Raw genomic sequence first — 23,335 nt, forward strand, 5'->3', positions numbered from 1 at the left:
CTGCTTCTTCTTCCTCTCGCGGTAATTATGTTTTAGACAGAAGATCCATATGGGGCCAAGAGATGATGCAAAGGCACTTACTCTGTAGTTTAGACACAGCCAGTACTATATATATTACTATTAGAAGCGTTGTACACAACTAAGTAAGGTGCCCACTGGCAAACACAGGTGCTCTGTGTCCTTGCCTGCAATTGCCACCCTGTCTCCATCCTGCCTACGGGACTGAGACTTGGACCTCACCGTCTGCATCCCCCTTGGTTCCATACATTTTTTGTGGAGGCTAAGACTCATGCAAACACCTATGCAATAATACTTGATTTTGGCATTGTTTAGTACCAAAAACTTAAGTAAATGTGTGGCACAGATTTTACCAAACTTTCAGTTTGTGGAACCTTTGTATCTGTGGGACCTGGGCCTTTTCAGAGTAAAATTAGCAAGAACTGAGTGGCAAGCCTTGTCTGTAGGACAGACAGTGTCAGTCAATATTTACTCCTAACCAGCTGCTTATTCCTGTGGAGTTGCTGTATCTGGGCATGAGTGTTGCAGCACGCTGAGCTGCCAGGGCTGTCAGATCTTTGTCCCCGGGGAATATTTTTTATTCTTGTCAGAGGTTTTTTTTTAGTATGTTCTCTCTCTTTTTTTTTTTTTTTTTTTAATGAGAGGAGGACAGGTGATGTATTTGCAAGGATTAATGTACTAGTGTAGTGGATCTTGGCCTTTCACAATTCCCATTGTCTGCTCCAATCCCACCAGAACACAATGCTTCTTTCATAATCATTAAATATAGAGTGAAAAAAAAATGAGGGAAAAAAAAAGAAAAAAGCTACAAACATGATATTCTGATGAGGGACGTGAATCCCAATTTATTCTGGTTGCACCGACAGTGGCCTGATAACAGCAACAGGCTCAATCCTGCGATAGCTGAATTGAGGCAGGAGGTACATTAAGGAAAAAAAGCAACGACAAAGAGAAGATAATTTATTTATTTATTTGTTTTACTTTTTTTTTTTTTTTTTTCCAATCTCCTGGGATCACAGTGGTTACTGGGATCCAGTCCTTCCACTGGGGGGTTGAAGACTAGATTCCAAGGACAGGATCGGGCACAACCTAGTATTTATGCTGCTAACTTACCGCTAAGAAGGCACCCAAGTACTCTAGTGACCAGATTGTCACCCCGAAGCTCCCTCCTGGTGCCATGTCCCCTCCGGCAGACACGAGCTCAGGCACCCCGTCCCTGCTGTGCCATCTTTGCCATCTGCACAGAGAGGGGAAAAGCGGCCATGGCAGGGCTCAGAGAGGTTTTGGGCAGGGAGAGGTGAACTCAAGGCTCTTCAGCCTGCACTGGAGGCACTGAGAGAGAATGCGACTGCAAGTCTAGCGGGGCCTGGAAAAGCAGTGGGAATGAGTGTGCATTTTTCTCACAACAGAAACAATTGCTTGGCCTTACAACAGCTTTTCTTTCCAAGTTTGTTTCTGTTTATAATCTGCAGAGATAAAAAGCCTTTCTGCAAGTAAAACCCACCCCACATGGACGAAATGATTTTCAGAAGTCATGCTGAGTGTGGCAAGACACTGGTCTCAGTGTGCGACGGGTTCGTGTGCTGGTACAACGTGGTCCTCCTGAGGCCCGGTCTGGCTGCCTCGTCCTGCATTTCCCAACTATTGCCTGGGAGATGCCCTGGTCAGGCACCTCCTGGTGTGAGATACCCTCCCCTTCCTGGCTTTTGATGAGCAAGGTAAACAGTAAGTACTGCAAATACAGGCCAGGGCTTGGACCTGAGCAGCCACACTTAGAAACATCTTCTGGAGCTCCCCTTGTGCTGATGAACTTCTGGTAACAGCCAGGCTCTGCCACCCTGTACCTCCTCCTTGATCCTCTGGTCGTTATGATCTTGGTCAACTTCCCTTTGACGCTATTCTGATTCCCTTGAAACATCAGCAATGCTCTCTCGTGCCTTTACCTCACGTCAGTAACTTTCAAGAGACTCTTCCAAGGGGTTAAAGTCCTGAGACTCACCTTTCCTTGCAGAAACTAGAAATATGGCAAACACAAACTCTGTTTTGTTTTAAAAGACAAAATGTTCAACACGTATTAATAAATCGTTAATTGCTAATAGGTGGTAATTGCATCCTGTGTGAAGGCACTGAGAGATCCTGACTGAGGCTTAAATGGCCTCTAACCCTCTTCCTAATTGCCATTACGGGCCCAGCCACTCACTCAGCAAGGGGCTTCCCAGTGCAAGTCCCATCCCCTGCTGGGTCTGAACGCAGACGAATGCTAATACAGAGCTAATGCAAGGGAGATTGACCACTTGAAAGAAAAGAAAGTATTTGATTTGATTAAAAAAATAAATAAATAAATCAAAGGCTCTTTTTAATTAAAGAGACGTATTTAACAGGGTAACTGGCTGAAAGTGCAGCCTGACATTTTCTGTTCGATTCAGCGTAGGGAACATCTGGGACATCTTCCCTTTGCGTGACGGGGAGCATGTGTCCCTGGGTGTGTGTACGATACTGAGCATAATGAGGCTGCCTGGTAGGACCGCTGGATGAGGCCTCGATGTCATTACTGCTACCAGCAGCAGCATCACAACAATGATAGCAGTGCTCTATGGGACGTGGGGGCTGTCAGGAATGAGGCAGCTGCTGTCTGCATGAGGTTTGTCTCTGGATAACAAACACTTAATCATATTTCATAAAAGGGAGGAAAATAAGAAGGTGCTGTGATTATTACCTGTCGTTGAGTCCTAGTGGCTAGAGACAGCTGTTGAAGTGGGGACTGGCTCCGTGGGCCTGGGTGCAGCTTGGGCTGGCGGGTGGCTGCAGGGCTCCCAGCTGTCTGCATGCCTCAGGTGAAAGCTCGCACAGCAGGAACTGGCTGTGAAAGCACCATTTTCAGAAAAAAAAAAAAAAGAAAAGAAAAAAAAAAAGTGCTTTGGATGATGCTAGAGGACCACGAGTCCCCACACATGGTAACACTGGCAAGGTTTTGAGTATTAGTGCTAGTGAGGCTGTCCAGTTTTGAAGGACTCCGTGTGTGCCTGTGAGGTTTTCCACGCTGGAGATTTACCCATGCAGTCGGCTTTACCCATACCGAACAAGTGCAGATGTGCCTGGTCTAGGGCACGTGGCTTCAGGGTCTATCAGAAAGGAGGCTCATTTTCCTGCCTAGGCTTGCAGGACAATAGGACAAGGAAGAAAAGTGGAGAACATGAAAAAATCTTTTATTAGCTTACAGTAACTCTTCCCTACTAAAATTAAAACTGATGCCAGTGATCAATCCTATTGTTTTTGTATTTTATTGGGAGCTTAAGCCGTTACCAGAGAACAAAGCTCCCATTGTCTGACCCAGAAAATAGGGTGCTGCCATAACCAAGCAGTGAGCATCAGGTGTGTGCTCCTAAAAAACAGCAGAAGTATTTTGCTACCTTATATACAATACCCAATCCTTCCTGACCTCCTCCAGGGTCAGCACTGCCTCTGGCAGTGGTGAAAATCAAATATTTCCCATGCTCTTTCCTGCATTTGTGCTATCAGCCAGTGAGAAAAACCTCATAACCTTTCCTGTTTTTTCTAGCAGGACTGCTGACTTTTATCATCACAAATTGGCGTTTAGTCTTTTTTTTTTTTTTTTTTTTAATGCTGATAGCAAAGAGGGAAAAAAAAAAAGTGAATGTGTCCCTCAGTTGTTACATTTTTCTGAGTTACAAAAAGTGGATTAAATTTATTTTTAATGTAAGAAGATGAAAAATGCATGACAGGGGCTGGACAAGCGTCCTTGCTTCTTTCAGAAAAGCTCCGTTTTCAGAAAACAAACCGGGGCTAAAGTTTGGCAGTCACTGGATGCAAAAGCCTCTGGTTACTGCACTTTTACACCAGTCCAGGAATACAGGTGTCGCTTTGACCATCGCTGTAGGGGTTTTTCAGGTGGGAGGGACCAAAGCAGCACCTTCCCTGCACTGCTGGGCCCATGGCTCTGCTGGGAACGATGGAGCTGCCTCCTCCTGACAGATACATGCCCCAGGGATGGAGCACTTGCAGATTTGAAATTGGACCAAAAACTGGCTCCGGGAAGACCTCCGTCTGAATAGGAGCAATAACATCTGGCTATGTCAGTGGCAGAGCTGCTCGGGCTCTGTATGCTGTATTTGCTTGCTCTCATCTGAAGCAGCAGAGATTCCCCACAGCTGGAGGTAAGATGGACAGGGTGGCCGTGCTGCTCCTACTGGCCGTGACTGCTCTGTCTGGGTGACTTCTGGCCAGTCCTCGTTCGCATTCACGGGCTGAGCTGAGACGTGTGCAGGTCATGCAGGAGTTTTTGACCAGGTGGAACTAACAGAGATTGTTTTGTTCTTCCCTGCCTTCCTCCACAGGGCAGGCTGGCAGGGTCAGCTCTTCGACTCGCTGCCCCGGCATCCACGGCGTGTTGGTCTCCTGTGGCACAGAACAACTTATCCTCTTCTGGAGAATGAAAGATTTCCATTTATTTACTGTCATGAGAGTGGATGTAGGGGTTTAAGCTTAATGGTCTGTGACATTCAGGTTATGATCCGAGTGATCTAAGAATTTCATCTGCAGTTAAAGCATATGAATTTTTTCTTAGCGTAGACACTAGCTTCACAGCAGAGATATATTTTTCAAATGAGTAATCAGGCAGGATTTTACATTTGTTATGTGGTTAAAGGCAGAAACAGTGTCAGGGGACATATGGTCCTTTCCTGACAGTAACTCAGTCTTTCACAGACCTGTAAAATGAGGACCGACTTATGACTGCTCAGCGTTTCTAATGCCAGGATGCAAATCTCACAAATTCGTCACCCTGCCCTGGGAATGGAGAGATACACGGGACTGGTGTTTGTAGAACAGTCGGCAGAATTTGTCTTTGTAGATAACAATATTTAAGTCACCTTGTGCGGAGAAATTGTGATTGCATTTCATCCATTTCCATGAGCTGCTGTCTGATCAGTGTGTCTTATCACAGCGTGGTGAAGCTGAGCATGTTAACACCATTCATATATGTGACAGTGGCACCTTTGTTGGCACCCGCCCCATCACTGTGTTCCTCCTGCTTCCATGTTGCAGGGGTGTAAGGGCAGTGGGAAAGGCCTGGGAAGTCTGCGTGCGAGGTCTGGCTGAGCTGGGGAGCTGGGGGCGAGAGCTGGATTTGATATCAGGACACAGCCCTGAAGTGATATCCAACCTGATCCTCTTCAGATGAGCTGTGGTGTGCAGCCATAGTCCATGCCAGCAGGACTGTGATCCCTGCAGCACAACTACAACCAATTCCTTCCAACAAATGCTTTTGTCTCATACTTCATCACTTCCCATCGCAATCTCTGCAGCGGAGAACCCAGATGAGGCCAAAGACATCCTCTCCCCTGATCTCATTTGGTCTGGTTGGTAAAAATCGCATGACGTGCCAGACCAAGAGAGTAAATCCAAAAGGCAGCCTGGCTGTGTCACCTCGTGCTGCAGCTGGAGCGGGGAGAGGGGCCTGCTCTGGCTCCTCTTGCGGCCGTGAGCGCTGCCAACGAGGCGCTGCGCGTCCTGCAGCGCAAAGGGGGAAAGACCAGGCACCTGGCAGCCCCGTGCCTCTGCCAGCACCCCGGGCGCGTTCACACCGGGCAAGGGAATCACAGGGTTGGGCTCGTTTTGCAAACTTATTACACGATCCACAGACACGTTCCTTGGGACAATGATAATCTAGTCAGAGAAAGCTGAAGAAGCTGTAGCGCAGTACAAATTCCTTCCGTTTTATTAATTGAATCGAATTCTTCCTTTGCTGATATGCAGAAGACTATATTTGCTAACTTTGCCATTCCTAATGAAAATCTTCTCACATCTGGGACATGTATTATATACCCAGCTAGACTATTAAATGCATTTCCTCTATTATATAGATTTCTTTTTATTTAAGATGAAAAATTAATTGAACAACGAATCTTCCTGCTTCTACAGTTGCTGTAAGTAGTGACATTTAATTTAATTTCTAAAAGTACATGTTCCATTTCACTTTTTAAATGGCGTATTTATTTTTCTAATAAACTTTAATTTTAGTCCCCTAAGGAGCATGATCACGTTGAGATCCAGACTAAATTCTGCATTTCCATTTAAATTGCAGACATTAGTCAGAATGTACTAGAATTATTGCTTCTTTTGCTTAACCTTAAAGGAGACAAGACTGTCATTTTCCTTTGCAGTTGATCTTCAGAGTTAATGACTCTCACCACTAAAAAGTTGTGGTTTACTTCAGTTCCTGTTTTGTCCGATTCAAGTTGGAGTATCTTGCTATGGTTTTAACTTACGTTAAAAAGGTCATTACTATTCTATAGTCTCACTTATCATACCTGGGGCTCTCCTATTTCATCTTTATTTATTTATTTATTGAACAAACTATGTAAAACATCATTTTTAAAGACTTCATGAAAGGTGGCTTTGGTAAAATGAAATTATGCCACTGCTGAAATGCAAAGTGTCATGCAAGTATAAAAAGTGAGAAGGCCAAAGTCTCCAAGCTGGTGGATAATTTAGTGGCCATGAAATATTGAGGATTAAGTAAAGAATGTAGTTGCAACTGTCTGCCTGCTCCCCGCAAGACAGGTAGTTTATTCACCTCTAGCTGCTTGTAAGTGAAGCCAACATAGTTCTGAATGCCTGCATTATTAACGAGAAGAATTAAAATTATTTACAACTCTGTGTTTAAGAAACCATTCACCAGATAAAGCTGGGGTCTTTCCTATTGGCCTGTTTCTGAGCTCCATGAGTAGAAGCCATGGTAGGTCTATAACCAGGGGACAAGTATCTCAGCAGTAGGCCAGGTCTGTGCTGCTGCACCTTAAATTTTGGTTCATCTGGACTGGCTGTATTGAAGCAAGATGAAGGATTTCTGCCTGTACTTCTGACTGCATTCAGACTTCTAAATAAAATCTTTGTTGATCAGACAGATGAGGCTCTTTATATACATATAACTATATAGTAATAATAATAATAATAATAAAACATATTATACATATCATAAAACATATTATAATTATATTCATAGTATACATCATAAATATATAACATATTATAATATGATATAATATGATATTATAATATTATAATATTATATATTATATATATTACATATTATAAAATATATATAATATAATATAATATAATATAATATAATATATACATAATATAATATAACATATAATATAAATATATAATTTATAATTATATAATATAAATAATAATATAATATAAAATATATATAATACTATATATTATATAGTATTATATAACATTATAATATGATATATTATAATATGATATATTATATTATAATAATTATATATTATATAATTATTGTATATATAAAAATTACTTTTCCTGTATGACCTAGCTAAAAAGAAGCAAAAATATTGTCGAAGAGCAATATTTTCTTTCCAACAAATCATAAAGTGAAAGAGTCAGAAGATAAAATTGTGAATTTAACAGATAGCCAGCTAGTATCAGCTTCTAATGTTATTAAAAAGTCCTAACTTCAACAAAGCCCAATATACCCATTGCTCCTCAAATGAGAAGCTATATATTTATGAGTCAAAGCTAAAACTGATAATATATTTTATTGTTTAAATATAGCTTTCTTTCCAAATAAGAACTGTGCACTTCTGCATGTTAGAAATCAGAGCCGTGTCTTTTCTTGTTCCATATCGTGTTACAAACTGGTGGAGATAGAGAAATAAATGCATTGTGGGTAACACAGGTATGTACAGAGTAGGACAAATCAGTTAAAAAAAAAATCTTATTAAGGTAATATACAAAAATATACAAGAACAAGAAAGAAAATATTCCAACAATCTAAAAATGTCTCGGTAAGATACAAGTTTAAAAGTTAAACAACTCGTTTAACAGAGGAACCTTTTCAAAACCAATTGTACTAATTTTGAAACACGATTTTCACATTCAAAAAGCCATGAAAATCCTCCAGCTGAAAATAAGCATAAGAGAGCTTTCTAAAATATTATCAGCACCTGCAGAGTAACAATGAGAGCAACGGAAAATCAGAGAACTGAAATACAAACACTTGGCAATCAAACAACAGGAACGGTAAAATTTCTGCTTCTCACAATGCGCATCATGCCTATGGGGCCGCAGGGGTTGCGGAGAGGACGGATGGATGGGTAAAAGTCTACGCCATGGTATCGAAACGGAAAGAGGGCAACTGAGAGCTTACTTGAAAAATAACTGGGAGTGACTATGTGGGTCTTTCTGCAGTAAGACTTTAGGGAACTGTATTTTGGATTTATTTATTTATTTATTTATTTTAAATTGTGCTGTGTATCTCCATCTGCAGCACAAACAAACTTGTCAGGGTAACTCACGATATTGAAAACATTTAAATGTGTCCCTTTTACCAGTCTGAATGACAGGGTCAGGGCTCCAAAAGTGCCCTAAGACAGAAATTTTGCCCTGGCAAAATGCTGTAAGTGAATTAATTGTGCTACAGATGGTTTGGATTGTCCTTGGGGTGCAACATCAAACGTTCATGGCAATCGCTTGTAAGTCCATGTGTGAGTGCTCAGTATGTACTGGTAACATTCGCTTTATTTACTAACAATTCGGTATAACAAGAGTGATACAGATGAATGCTACTTGGTAATTTAAGTAATCTTAAATTTCCTGGCTGATTTCTTAAGAATTCAGGGTATGATATTTTTTGTCCAAGGTGAAGTTAACCTAAAAAAGAATTTATCTTGAAATTAGTAATCTAGTACTCTCTGAATTCTGAAAGGCAATAACTTACATTTTATCTCCTTCTGACTATATTGTATTTATGGATCTAGTTAACTTGATTTAGTCTTTAAAATTTAACTAACACCTTGGCAAAGTTATAAAACTGATGCTCGTTTGTGCTATTGAAATACCAAATGGGAATAGTCTGCCCAGCACCAGAACACTTTAGTGTTTAAAATTTATTTAAAAATGAAGTAATCTGTATTTCTTTGAAAAGCCCAAGTGTACAATTCAGGCATAGATTACATTGAAAACAAGATCAGTTGGTGTGACCTTTTGACTGGAACAGGTGGAAAATGGTATCTCTCTCTTCATCTTCCTTCAAGCTGCTCTTCAAGTCCCATCCTTCCTTGTCGCCAAAGAGAAGTTGAACCCATGAACAAAAGAGGAATGAGCTGCAGGCAAAAATTAGGTTCTTTGTATGACTTACCGCATTCATTGTTAATAAAAAGGGCCTATCTATGTATCTGTGTATAATATATGCACTTGCATATTCCAGCATACATATAAATGTCATAGATTTTTCATTACATAGTTTTTCCATTCTATTTTTCAATTTTTTTCTTATATCATTGTCAGGTTTTTTTTTGTTTGGTTGGTTTTTGTCATTTTTTTCCTGCTTACGCATACAAAATCTAATGTAACTCACTCTGGATGCTGAATAGCATGTCAGGAAATTTTACTAGTATAGGTAAGCCGCATGCAGTGTAAATACGGGTTGAACTGTGATCAGACAGTTTGCTAAGAAGCTTTTTCTTGCTTTGAAAGGTCAGTGGACAATGTGACAACAGTGTGACACAAGCAAACACAATCAGCAATGCCATCCAACTTAACCAGGCTTCAAAAACTTTATTGCCTTGGATATGATCAGTCTGCTTTAACCTCTCCAGTGGTCAGCTCTTTCTTTGTTCTTTCCCTCTTGTCTCATCTCCCCATAGTGACTTCGTACTCATCTGCTGGTTTTATTTACAGTCATTCATTTTCTGGTGCCAGACAATGAATTGATTAGATTTTTTTTTTTTCTTCTGCCCAGTATCCTTGTTGACCTATAAGGGCAAAATGTTTTACTCCTTCATCTTTTAAATTTTTTTTAGCGGTACAACGTTATTTTCTCTGTACACTTTTATTCCCATGAGACGAACAGACAACACCTCCTGGTGTGTGGTCATCAGCATTGGTGATGGTATGGTGATGACTTAGCTGTGAACCTGGTGACAAATAACTGCACCAAAGGACGTGAAATGACAAGTTGAGGCCACGGCTGGTGTGCTGGGGCAGGTCGGGGCTCCCATGGACAAGAATGACAGGGAACTTGTGGAGCAAGTCAAGAAAAGGGCTGTGACAATGAAGAAGGGACTGGAGCATCTCTCCTACGAGGAGAGGCCGAGAGAGCTGGGATCAGCCTGGAGAAAAGAAGGCTCAGGAGGTTTTTGTCCCCTTATCCATGTGTATAACTGCCGCAAGGGAGGGTGCAGAGATGGAGCCAGACAACGGGCACAGACTGAACACTTACAAATATTTCTGTTGTTGTTGTCGTTTTAACTGTGAGGACTTTTGAACACTGGCACAGGTTGCCCAGAGAGGTTGTGGCGTCTCCATCGGACAGGGGTCTGGAAAACCTGCTCTGCACTGCACAAGGCGACCTGCAGAGGTGCCTTCCAGCCTCTGCCACTCTGTGATTCTGTGAAACAGTTTATGCCAGAAAAACTGATTGTCAGCCATATATCTGGCACAGCCTAAACTATTTTCTCAACTAGAAATTGTTCTTGAAGCAATAGAATTTGCTGTTGTTATAGCTGATGTAAACTAAGGAAGCGATTAATTTCTTTTAAATTTAGCTAAAAAAAATCATTTGCTTACCTAGGCTTATCGTATCATTTGGGAGTGTGATCAGTGTTGCCAAAAAGAGCACTTAATTTCCTGGTTTGGACAGTTATGGCACCATGGGGTGAGCTGCCCAGAGGTGCCTGTCTTTCCTGATACCCCGAGAGAGCCTGGACAGAAGCACAGGGCTCTGAAGGCAGCCTGAGCATCAGCTGGACTGGCCCGAAGGGGACGTCCCTGCACCCCATGCTGTGCAGCAGCTCGGCAGGGGCTGCAGTCGGGAACGAGCCCTGGAGAAGCTGAACACTGCTAGACAAATCTCACACATTAGCTATTGCTCAATACATGCATTAATTAAAGCGCCTTAACTCCTGATTAATAACGATTTACTGGTGCAAGTAGGTAAATACTTTACGGAATCCTAATTGAGTTTGTAATAGCTGCCGTGAAGCATAAAATAGACCTGTGCTGGGTTCCCCATGTGAAAATGGGTCCGTGTAGATGCCAGTCTGTGCCGGCAAGCCACGTCCTCCGTTCGTGCTGTAACACCAAGGAGTTATTTATCAGCACGTTTTGGGCTTCTGTGATTTATCAAGTTCACTGTCACTAACGTTGATGCGATACTCTGGTGTTTGGGATAATTTCTGTATTCATTATTGAAGCTCCTTATCCTCCTTTTTTCACTTTCTTTCATCATTTATTTAATGAATTGGAATATTTAGATCTTTTACTCTGCAGTTATGTCACTGTAAGCTGACATTGCTGCCGCTTTAGCAGAGCTGCTAACCGTTATTCACCAAAATAACTATGGAAAAAACAGACATCCTTCTCTTTAATCTCTGAAAAAAAACTTTGTTTCCAATCACACTGCTCTATGAACTGCTTTCCTGTTTTCCTGACTACTGTTTGGCATGGGTTGAATCAGAAAGCTGGACATATCATTTAAAAAATAACTACTCTAAACTGCTCTGTATTAAAGTCTTGTCTTCATGGGCAGTCTCCCTGGCAAGCTGGATTCATGCACTAGAGCATTTGCATACTCTGGAATATTTGCTAGGAAGAGCTTTCTAGAAAATAGCAGCCCAGGTTCTGTCCTGACTGGTGAACTGCCTCTACCTTGTCAAATGATACACACATGCCTACTGGACCTGGATGTAGTCCCTATTTATAGCTGTTGGACATAGGTCAAAACCCACTAAATTTGCTCATTATTGTCTTCGTTTTCAAAGAGACTGCATGGCTGCATCTCTTGGGCTTGGAGGTTTTTTTTGTGGAAGTGTGGTGATCTTCTGCGTGGCATGCAAAGAACCTACAAAGTGGTTACATCTACTCTGGAAGTCTTTCCCCCCCCCAACACACATTATTTTTGAAATACAGCACACTATTAGAGTGAAATATGTGAAATCAATGTTAAATTAGTGAGAATTAAGTGAAATCCCCTAGTGATGTGCTTTGAGGTGGCTGTCTTCTTGAATATCCATTCTTTGCTCAACACGGAGCTTTCCTATACTGAAATGACTGGCTCCTTGGTTTATTTGCCACTTCTCTGGGACAGTAAATTCTGTGTTCAGGCTGCCGGGATGATAGGTAGAACTTCATTTATGGAAAACCAATTTACTCTGTCCAAGAACTGGGATCACTAAGCTTTAAGGCCTAGTTTTATGCTGAAGCTTTAAGATGCTGCTGTATAAAAGCCTTCAGGCTTAGCTCTGCTCTACTATTACTGCTGTAATGCCACATCGGTGACTGAAACTGTATTTCCATGCTATTGCTTAGCGGTATCAGACCTACATCTCCTCTCCTGCTTTACGCTGTTCTGTTTTTCTTTTTAAAAGCCAACTGGAGAGCTCATATAGTAGTAGGCAGGTATAAATTGCTTCCCTTGTAATATATTTAATAATCTGAAGCTAAGGAGCAGTGTTAAAAAGGAGTGTGTTTAAATGCCAGTAAAAAATAAAAATATTCTGAAGCCTGTGGAAATTAACTCACCCAGTTATTGAAGAAGATCATTTAAATACCAGCTGGTAGGTAGAGGCCATCTCATTATCAGTGGCAAAAGGCCACAGTCCTCAGTTGTATGATCATTTGGACTAAATTTATTGATATTGACTGATGTTTTTCACCACTGCGAAGACATGTCTAACCTGCCCAACTACCTGTATAAAGAGAATTCCTGGAACTGTAATATTTTACCCTTGAATATAACTCCATGTGTTGTTCACACTATACAGTATACAGTTGAGGTTCTGTGATTGCAACATAAACTACTGCCTTGCATCTAAAAATAATGATTTATTTTTGTACATATTGCACTCTAAAAATAATGCTTTATTTAAAGTTAATATGTCATTAATATCAATGTGCCTTTGAGGGATGTGGCATATATATATATGACATAGATATGGCATCTATCTATAGATGTATATATGCTAGGATACTGGGCAGATAACATAAATCGCAGATCTGTGATCACCTCAAAAATTATAAGTTATAGAGAGCTTAAAATATAGTAGGTCAAGAATATATATACATTTCTCATCTCTCCTCTGTTTTTTGAAGACCTGAAATGAAAAGCAAGAAACAGTTTCTTGCTTGTAACTTTATATTGTCCTCACATCAAACAGATTTTCATTTCTTTGTTGCCACCGCTGCTTTGGCCTTCCCAGTTGCCAATGACTTTCAGAGTTAAACTGAGGGTCAAGGTAACTACTGATGTTATGTGAGATGTGGAAGGAGTTGCACACAGATGTTAAATCTCTCCTGTGGGTTTGTCACAGCTAGCCTAGAGGGAAGAGCACCCTCTCCTCTCCCACTGCCAATGTGCCTGTAGAGGAGACATTACAGGAGCACCTGGGGGATGTACCTTTGCTCTTACCCCAGAGAGAACAGACAAGCTCTTGGAAGAGCTGTTGGTTTGGCCAGTAACACTTTCATTACAGCCCAGACCACTATGCAGAAGCAATGGTGATGTTTTAACCTGCTTGAAGTGTTGTCTCTGCAGTCCTGCCCTCTTGGCACGCAGTGGAAAAACACCTGCTGTGTCCTGTGGGGACAGCACTGGGACATACACACCTTCAGAGGCAACAGCGCTGCTTTGACTGAAGAACACAGAAAATGGAAAAAGGGGAAAATACAATTTTCCATCACCAAATAGATTTTGTGGAAAGAAAACCATTCTCTCAACTTCAGATCCCCAAACCTAAAAGTACAAGAACTGTTTTACAAGACCACAATAAAGATTTATAAGGCCTAACATCCTGTCCTCAGTGGTGTCAGTGGGAAATAACAAAGAAAGAAATGAAAACAAGGGTCACACGTACTCCTGTTGCCTTAGAGCAGTCCCTGGAGAGCTACCAATAAGAGACTTTGAGTCAGGTATCTCTTTGCACTACAGCTCTCAATAGTCTTCTTTCATACATTTATGCAATTGCTTTTTGAGCCCATGTTAATAACAGCATCTACAGGAAAGGGATTTCACAGTTTACCTACATGGTGCATGAAGGAGAGCTCCTTCTGCTTGCGGGGGCTCTGTCTCCCATCTGACGCCACTTTGCTGTTTTGTTGGAAGTGATGGGAACAGTTATTCCCTGTGCACTGTCTTCAGGGCATTCCTGATTTCGTAGACATCTGCCATGTTCTCCCAGGATGAGTTTTGGCTATTTAATTATTCCTCATATGAAAGGCTGTTTATACCTTAAATCATCTTTGTTACTTTCTTTATGTGTTTTTCACTTCCCTTTCACCGTGGAGGTCGATACCTTCCCCCTGCTCTTTCTACATGCCTCCACAGGAGTCTGGTGGCTTTACCTTGCTGGGCAGCTGAACTCCACCACATCCGCTCTCACTCCCCCTCCTTAGAAGAAGAGGAAACAGAAATGTTGTCCTGGAAGCAACAGAAAATTATTAATTAAAGGGCTCCAGATATTTATCTCATCTTCTGCTGCTTCTGAACAGTTTCAACACGAGAAACCATTTCATGGAAGTGATGGAGCGTTTGTAGCGTGCCCCGAGTGTGCTGTCTGCAGTGATGCAGGTAAGGCCTGCAGCCTGCAGGTCCCTCTCAGGATGCTTTGTGTCACCAGACATGCCATGCTGCCTTTCATGCAATGCTCGCACCAAAGGATGTGCTAAGCATTATTTGGCAGTTGCCCTTCCTGCTACTGGCTTTGCTCTCCCACTTGGCCATGCCCAGAACAGACTTTTACATGTTTTCCAGTTTACCAGGTGACAGATCTGGTGGTGCACTGAGAGGTCCACTAAAAGTAAAAAGGAACTGAGCTGGGACAGAAAAATCCCTCTCCCACCACTACCCTGCTCCTCTGGTGTTTGTGGCAGGGCAACATGTCGACCATGGCAGTCTGGGTCACACTCCCCAAATGGTAAAACACCATCTTTGATTTTTAGTTTTTAGATTTGAATTGATATTTATATGACATGTAATACATATATCCGTAATGAACCTGCAACATATCACAATGTAATATAATATAAAACAATACAATATCCACTACTGTAAAGGCATCCTTTTTCAAATGACTGTGGCATGCAGGAATAGGTTTTAGGGAGCACTTGGGCATCTCCTGCCCATTGATGTCAGTCTCAGTTTTGGGACCCTTAAGCCATATGCAAAGGCAGGTTGTGCCTTTGTAAGAGGATGCACAGGAAGGATCTGGGATGGTCAGGAAAGGATCTCTCTTCACTACCATTTACTGAGACTTGGGGAACCAACTGGATCAAGCCTGTGTGTCCAGCAAGGCCCAGATCACCATAACACCCCTAAAAAAGCAATGCTACATTTTATGTGGATGCTGGTAGATCTGCCTACACCTTTCCATGCCCATTTCCTCACAAATATGACTGTTAGGAACTTAGTTCTTGTTATAGTCACTTCTGATCAGAATAAAGAGGAAACACTGCAGAAGCCTATGTCCAACCTGCTGTCATGGGGCTCACTTGTACGCAAGGCCAGGGAGCTGAAGTGAAGGGAGGCTCTTCATGCCAACAGGGCAAAACAATGACTTGGTGCTGCTGCTGAGCCTGCCTCCGATTGATGAGGAGCTCCTCTGGGGCTTAGGGCAACCTGATCTAATGGAAGATGTCCCTGGCCGTGTCAGGGGGGGTGGAACTGGATGTTCTTTAAGGTCACTGTAAACCCAACCTGCTCTGTGATTCAAAGACCAACATGTCTCCCCAGCAGGTTTTGAAGCCTTTGCACTGCGCATGCTGGCACACGGGTTTGCTCCCTTCTGGTCAGCACTGACTGGTCTATTTAGCAGAAACCACATGGCCTTGCAGCAGCTAGCACTTTATATAAATGTGTGCATCAATAAATAAACCACCTTCTCCAGGAAGTTGCTTTTAAAAGCTCAAGATTTATGTATCTGAGCAGGATGTTTGTTACAGAGAATGATTTTAATGTGTTTTGGTGGAGCAGAGAAGCAGAATGCAAAGAGAGGTATTGCATCAAGGACGCCCACAAAGCAGGATGCAAGCAGCATGCTAACATGACTGCATAGACCTGTGATTAATGGCATCAGTTAGCAGGTTGGGAGGGAGCAATAACATCTCTCTTGATTGTTTGGATATGTGAACAGGGAATGGAAGATGCAAATGAAACCTCGGGAGTGAGTTTAAAGAAACCCCTGGGTACAACCTACTGGAGGGGCTGCCCTCTACCAGGACTTGGTGGAAACATCTCCATGTCCCTGGGAAAGCCCAGCTTCATCTATATACAAGCACTGCTAGCATGCACCAGCCCTGTAATCCCGATGACCTTGGTCCTCTTGCTGATGACACCCACCAAGCAGGGAAGGTGCAAGACAGGAGCCATTAGGTGTGCAGGAATCTTCAGTTTTGTTTCCACTGGGCACTATCGATTTCAATCTTCTTTATACACCTGGCATAAGGCTTTCATAATCTTTTCAAAACTTTGTAGTGAAGGCTCTGCTCAGATTTTGTATCTTCTTTCTTGCAACTTGAAATCTTATTCTTCCCAACCATATTTAATTTTTTTTTTCCCTTTGAATCTCTTCTGACAGTGAATTTCTTAGAAAAACTATGCACAATGCGGTAAAATACTTTCTTTTTAGGGCAAGCTATTTTTCAGGCTAGTTCAGTCTCTTCACATCTTTGTCAGGTACTCGCCGGAGCCGCACAGAAAACTAAAGTGACTGTTTGCCTACTTTCCAAAACTGGTGGCCATTCATATTTTGCATTTGCAAGGAATGAGACAGCTCCATCACAGAATCTCAGTTATATTTAAATATTTGTATTTTCATTAATTCACTTGTCTCTGAGTTGTTTCCCAAACAGAGCAGCAGTTCCCAAACAAAAAATCCATAATTTATAGTGAAGTGTTAGAATGCAAGTAGTATCTTTTCCTTTCCTTTAAATTTATTCAACATGTCTATTTTATTTTGAATTGATTCATAAGAGTTCTTAGAAGACTTATATATAATTCATAAACAATTTCCATTTTTTATGTTCCTTAAGCTGGTTTGATTACTTCTTCCTTATCTTTGATTCTTTCCTCACTTTTTTTTTTTTTTTTTTTCCTGGCAAATGTAATGCTAGTTGCCATGGTAACTTCTGCTTTCTACTTTTTTTTAGATATTTTTCCCTCCCCTTTCCCTGCCTTCCCAGAAGAAACTGCTGGTCCATTTGAAGACCTCTCCCCTGCTCACCTCCTCACCGGCTGCACCGTTGCACTGGCCGCAAGAGATTTCCACAGAGAAACTGCAAAGAAATTTCCCAGGCTCTCTGCAATCTTCGTAAGCCCCAGGGACACCCTCCAGCACACACAGGTACCGCTGGCTCCTTGCAGCAGCTGCCTGCTGTGCACCTTGTGCTGCAGAGCCAGGAAGGAGAGAGGACAGATCCTGATGCTCCATCTGCATCCTCATCTCCATGTCCATGTCCATGTCCATCTCCATGTCCATCTCTTTGCCCACTTCCATCTCTTTGCCCAGCTCTCAGGTTCACCCTCCCCATTGTCCAAAAGAAAAGAGAGAGGGAGAGAGAGGGAGAGGGAGAGAGAGGGAGAGAGAAAAAACAATAAATGAATAAATAACAAAAAAATACAGATCAACCAACGCCCGTAGCTGTATATATAACAGCTTTCCCATGGCCCACCATCCTAGTAGGCCCAAGCCTGCTCCCCTTGGAGAGCTGAACCACTCGGGTGAGGGGGTGGGCAAGGGCCCAAGTTTATAAACATGGGATTGAGAGGCCATCCTACATTTTTGAGCTGATTGAGGCAGTTCAGGGAAAGCTACGAGCTAGCACTGCCCTCTGTATCCTACAGGGCACTTCCAGCTTTTATTGCTGGGAAGTCTGTGCTTTGTAGCCGGGTCTGTGCTGGGATCCCCATGGCCACGGGAGAGGTATGAGGTGAAGGATATCTCCAGGTGCCCCTTAGCTCTCAGCTCCCTGCATCGTTCTGCAGCCTGTCGCAGGGTGACGGGAGGGTTTGGCAAACCTCCCCGATGCCTTTCTGTTCGGGCTGTGGTGAATGCACACAGCACTGGCCACAGCTCACGGTCACATCAGAGAGACAGAAGCAGTAGGATGGAAGTGAACGTGCTGTTTATGCGCCTGTTTTGCTGAAATATGCATTTAAACATAATTAAGTAACAACTGCAAAGTGAGTGGAAGGAGCACAGGCAGGTTTATCATTTCATATGATTTTATAAATAACTCTGCAATATTCCCACTCCACAGCGCTCCTCACACCAGCTTGGATTCACCACCCTCCGCTTTTTAATCCTCCTTTGGGAAGCAAGCTGTGGCAGGGACGTATGGCACATGGAGCAGCTCCCCAAGGCGAAGGCAGGACTGACCCCTCCTGGTGCAAAGGGGTGCAAAAAGGTTCCCCCATGGGACCCACTGGGAGGGCTGGAGGAGGAGAAGGTCCCGTTCAGGGTGACATTTGCAGGAACTTTGTCCACTTTACTGGCTCTGCTCATGCACTGGGAAAACTGGGCAGCCTGGGAGTCCCCAGGTCTGCCTGCCCATCACAGCTACAGTCTTCGGCTGTTTTTTTTTTTAGACCACCGTATACAAATGTCTGTGGGTACAGCCCAGCCTCACCTGCTATCCCTGTCTGTGCTCACCAGAAATAACTGCTTCCCTGCAGGGGAATTACTGCCACTGCCCGTCTACTGCAGGGAAAATACTGCATGGCTCACATAGCTTGAACCAGATCAGAGTTGAAGTGGTTTATTGACTTATTAACAACACTTAATTAGCTGGTAATCAGTGAACTGCACATTCGAGATCAATATCAGTAATGCCACAGGTAAGCCACAGTGCAAGACACTCACAAAATAGTGGTAAACACCTGCAAATTTCTCAACACGTCTATAATCCCAGTTATAATTACAAGTTGTAATTACACAGACACACACGATATGTGTGTACAAGCACCCTTGCCTATGGCAGCTGATGGGAAAGCTGCTCTCTGTGACCTTGGAGAGGTCCTGGTGGCATCAGGGCTGCTTCTGCCCCCACCAAACCGGCTTTTGACTCTTTCCACTCCCAGGTCTCTTCCCACCGTTATAAACGTTCGTGCTTCTTTTCACGCATCTCGGCTTCAGACGTCTTTTTGTGACCACTCACTCCCAGTTTAATCCAGGTGATGGTTCCTCCTTAAGACGGCTAGCTTCGGACAAGCGCTCTCTGGTGTAGCATTTCTGTCCCCCCTCATGCGGCGTGCCACGTCCAACCAGCGTCAATCCTGCTCTGCAAAGCACCCGTACCTGCAGGGAGAGCCGAGGGAGGAAAGGGGTGTCCTGGTGACTACCGCTGGTGACAATCACACTCGTTTCTCCTCGGCAGACAAAGTGAGCACAGACACACTCATCAGCATCTCAGGCCTGTGAACTACAAGTCCCAGATCGTTCGTGTGTCTCCATTGTGGCACGTTTCCATGAAGTCAGAGCAAGGTGAGTCCATTGGGAACTCCACCGATGCAGAGTTTGGTTTTCTTTTCAAGGTACTGGTTTCAGGTGAGGTGTACCTGGTGAATGAAATTCTGTGGAACAGGGGCAGGGTTACTTCTTCTCTATTTATTGCTGCTGAAAAATTGCAACTAGGCTTGAAACAGAAATTTTCTCTTTCAGTTAAAAACCAAACCAAACCATAACCCAAAGAAATAAAAACAGGAGAACCAAGAGCCAAATAAATGGTTCAAATATTGATGTGACCATAAAGTTTCCATGAGTCTTTGGTAGCAGCCATGGGGGAGAATGGCGAATGAAGTGCCTTTTTTCTCACATCAGAGAATCTCAAAACAGAATGCAACACCAAATAATCACACTCCACCTTTCTGTGTGTGTGAGGAATACCAAAATGTTTCAATCTGCATTACTAGCCCCCAGAATTAGCATATAAAGCCATTCACTCTGAAACAGATAATCTGCAGTATGACCTTGCTATTTCCTGCTTTAAGAGAGCAGGCTGAGGGCCAAGTTTTTTTTTTGTGTGTATTGTCTGCTGTTCTTTAACATACATAAATAATACATGTTCAGAAGGAAAAGAAAAGCTATTAGCAAACACAAAGACAGCATGAAGGGCCAATGATAAGTGCATAATTTATTCCTCCTTTTTCCTTCCAAACCAAATAGAGATGGGGAAGAGAGGTTAATTTGCTCCAGTGTTTAGTTAATTACCTCAAGCATTCCACAACATGGGATTTACAAATATTTGTGCACTACTAACTTGCTATATCTAATTTATATACTGTTTAATATGTTACTGTTGTAGTGTCTCGTGACCCAGCTAAGCATCTGAGACAGGTCAAATGAGCAAGAATTCTGCTTTCTCACTTTGCTTCCTTATTTTTGGGGTTATTTCACTTGTTAAAGCAGCACCATTTACCACTAGTTCTGCAGTGAGAATAGCTGCTTTATTGTAATTATTCCTATTACTCGTAATAATAATATTATTAGTAGCCCTTGCATGTCAGCAGCAGCGGAGGCTTTGTGGTGCCTCCAGCCCACAACAGCAGGAGGTCCCATCTGTCCCCAAGTGCCACCTGCTGCTGGCACCTCTGTCCCGAGGCAAAGCTGTGGCTGCTGCTCCCTCCTCTCCTCCGCTGCCATGTGTCCCCCTGCCCTCCGACAACACTTTGTGTGGCCGTACTGTGAACTCGATCACTAAAGAACTCTTCCTCACTAAACAGGGGTGTTTGCTTGCTTTTATCCAAGGTTTCTGCAAAATGCATGTAGCTGGCATACGGAACTTGTACAAGTACAATGCTACAGACCTGGAGACATATTTCTAGGTCTCCTGAAATGGGTTTCTGGGTGTGCATATTTCTGCTTTAAAAGGCACCAAATCTGAAATTGTGAGAAAGCACAGTTTATTTTGGAACAGACATCTGGTGGCTGTTGTGTGATTTTATTTTCTCCAATTTAATTAATGCACTTTAATCTGGCTTCCTAAACAAGTAGTCCAGCTCAGGCATCAGCCCCCAAACTCCCCCATGTCTTCTTAACTTATTGTCAAATTTTTGGCCAGCTTCAAACAAATGTGACAGTGGTGTACAGGTATCAGTTGTGTTTCTTCACTATTTGTGGAAACGTGTAGCCTGCTCACTCCTCACTATTACTAACTGAGCAAGGCTCGCTTTTTATTTCACCCACTATTAGGCATCAGAGAGTGCCCTTGAGACCTTACACATACATTGCATGAAGCACAGCTTCAGCAGCTTCAGTGTTCAAAGGAGTATTTTTTCTTGTGCTCTGTGTTACTGGTTTCAATCAGGTGATCCCACTCCTTGCGCATCAGCCAAGCAGGCAAGAGGTCTCTCTGCCCCAAAGGTAGAGCCTGCTGCTTTCCATCCAGCAGTTCTTGCTTTTCCATCCAGTTTTTCCATTTTCTTGGTTGATTGGGAGTCAAGCATGGTGTGGCGATGGTCCAGAGGTCCCTCTCTTGGCTCCTGCCCAGGCACCCGTGAGTGTGCATCACCTCTGAGCAGAGCAGAGTTGATGTGTCTGCAGTTTCTTTGTACTGAGATGCAGAAGAGGTAAGTTGCTTGTGGTTGACAGCAGTTATGGGAGTTTTAATTTGTATTCCAGGAGTGCAGAAAGAACCGGTATTTAGTGCTTTTCTGACAATGCCATCCACAATGCACTTACTCCTTCTTGCAGCAATTTCTTTTCTTCTACACTTCATTTTGTTTTGGAGGCTTGGGAAGAACTCTTTCTGCAGGAATAGAGGTGAAAATATTTCCCTACTAAAACGTTTCAGATTGACTGTTATTTCTCTTTCCTTCATTTAATTTCATTCCTTCAACCTCTTGTGCTTAAAAGTTAGCATTTATATGTGCCCACATAATTTAAAACCTTTCTTCCTCTTTCTAGATTCTGCCTGGGGACCAGCAGGTAGGTAGATTTGCCTCATTTCTTTCCCACTAATGCAAGACAAATGAATAGCTGCATATTAGAAATAACCCATATTGTACTCATCATAAAACATGCCCATCACAATGTGACAGAGAAGCCTAAGAAGCACTGGACTTCAGAGAAAGCTGGCATCAGCAAAATTATCCCACAGCACCATGTACTTCAGCAGTATCTGCAATAACAAAAATTTCAGCAAAAGGCTCAGTTGCTGGATAAAGATGCTGCAGCAAAGCAAGATGTAATGGAGAATTGCAAAGGACAGGAAATGTATGATTAACTGATCTCAAAAAAACAGGAATTCACCTACTTTATGATCAAATAGCGCAGTACATTTCCATGGACTTGTGCAGCTCACTTTAAAGTCAATATTAGATGATTTTACAAGGGAAGGAGGGAAAGAAGTAATCCATCACATGAAGAAATATGAAACTGCTGAAAATAGTTCTAAGGAAGAATGTGGTTATGTTCGAGTTTACTGTGAATTCGTATCGAATTCATTCACAGTGGGCTTGTCAGGATAAACGTCCTGGGAGGAACAGGCTGGAGCCTCCTGCCCACACCTCAAAGTCCGCCTCTGAAAGCTGACCTGCTGCACTCTGCACCTAGCTGCGGGGCTGAAACAGAGAGCTCTGAAAACAGAGGAAGGGCTGATGGTTGAAATAACAGACGTGTGGCTGGATACAAATTAGAGCTCCTTAAGCTTTCCAGGGAGCCAGTAAACCATGTAGATTGTTAAAGCACCAAGTGTCCTGTGTTTGGGTTGTTTTATTGGTAAGGTGAGATTGTGCATATTTGTACAAAACACTACTTTCAAATGCTGTACTTACAACTCATTGCAGGACCCGAAGGGGAGAGCTGGTGTAAACCAGCCCAGTCTGAACTATTAATTAGGGCAAGTGACCAGGCAACAGCAACCTTCAGGGCAGTGAGAAGACGGAAGGATCCTGCCCCCCTCTTCTGGTGGTCGAGGGTCCTCATTGCAGTCATCGCCCAGGGCATTGACCGAGAGGGTGGGAAACAGTCTGGAGGCAGGGAGGTTTTTGTGCACATTTGGTTTTTTGTCTGCAATAAGTAGGTGCTCAGGCAAAACAGTTTTCTTTGCGCACCTGTGGCTTTTTGCATGGTATTCCTCACCTCACCACCAATACTTTGTAGGTGAAATGCAAGGGTTAGTGTCTTAAACCCGTGTGTCGTTTTCAGAGATGCTGAGTTTCTGCTGCTTCCACAGAGCCTGGAGGGATTCTGTGGGTTTAACCCCTCTGCAAGGCACAGTAATTCCTCAGGTGCCCAACTTGCAATACCTTAGCTCTTCCTTCTAATATTGC

The sequence above is a fragment of the Anser anser genome, assembly GCF_964211835.1.
Source record: "Anser anser genome assembly, chromosome: 5".
NCBI classification, from domain to species: Eukaryota; Metazoa; Chordata; class Aves; order Anseriformes; family Anatidae; genus Anser; species Anser anser.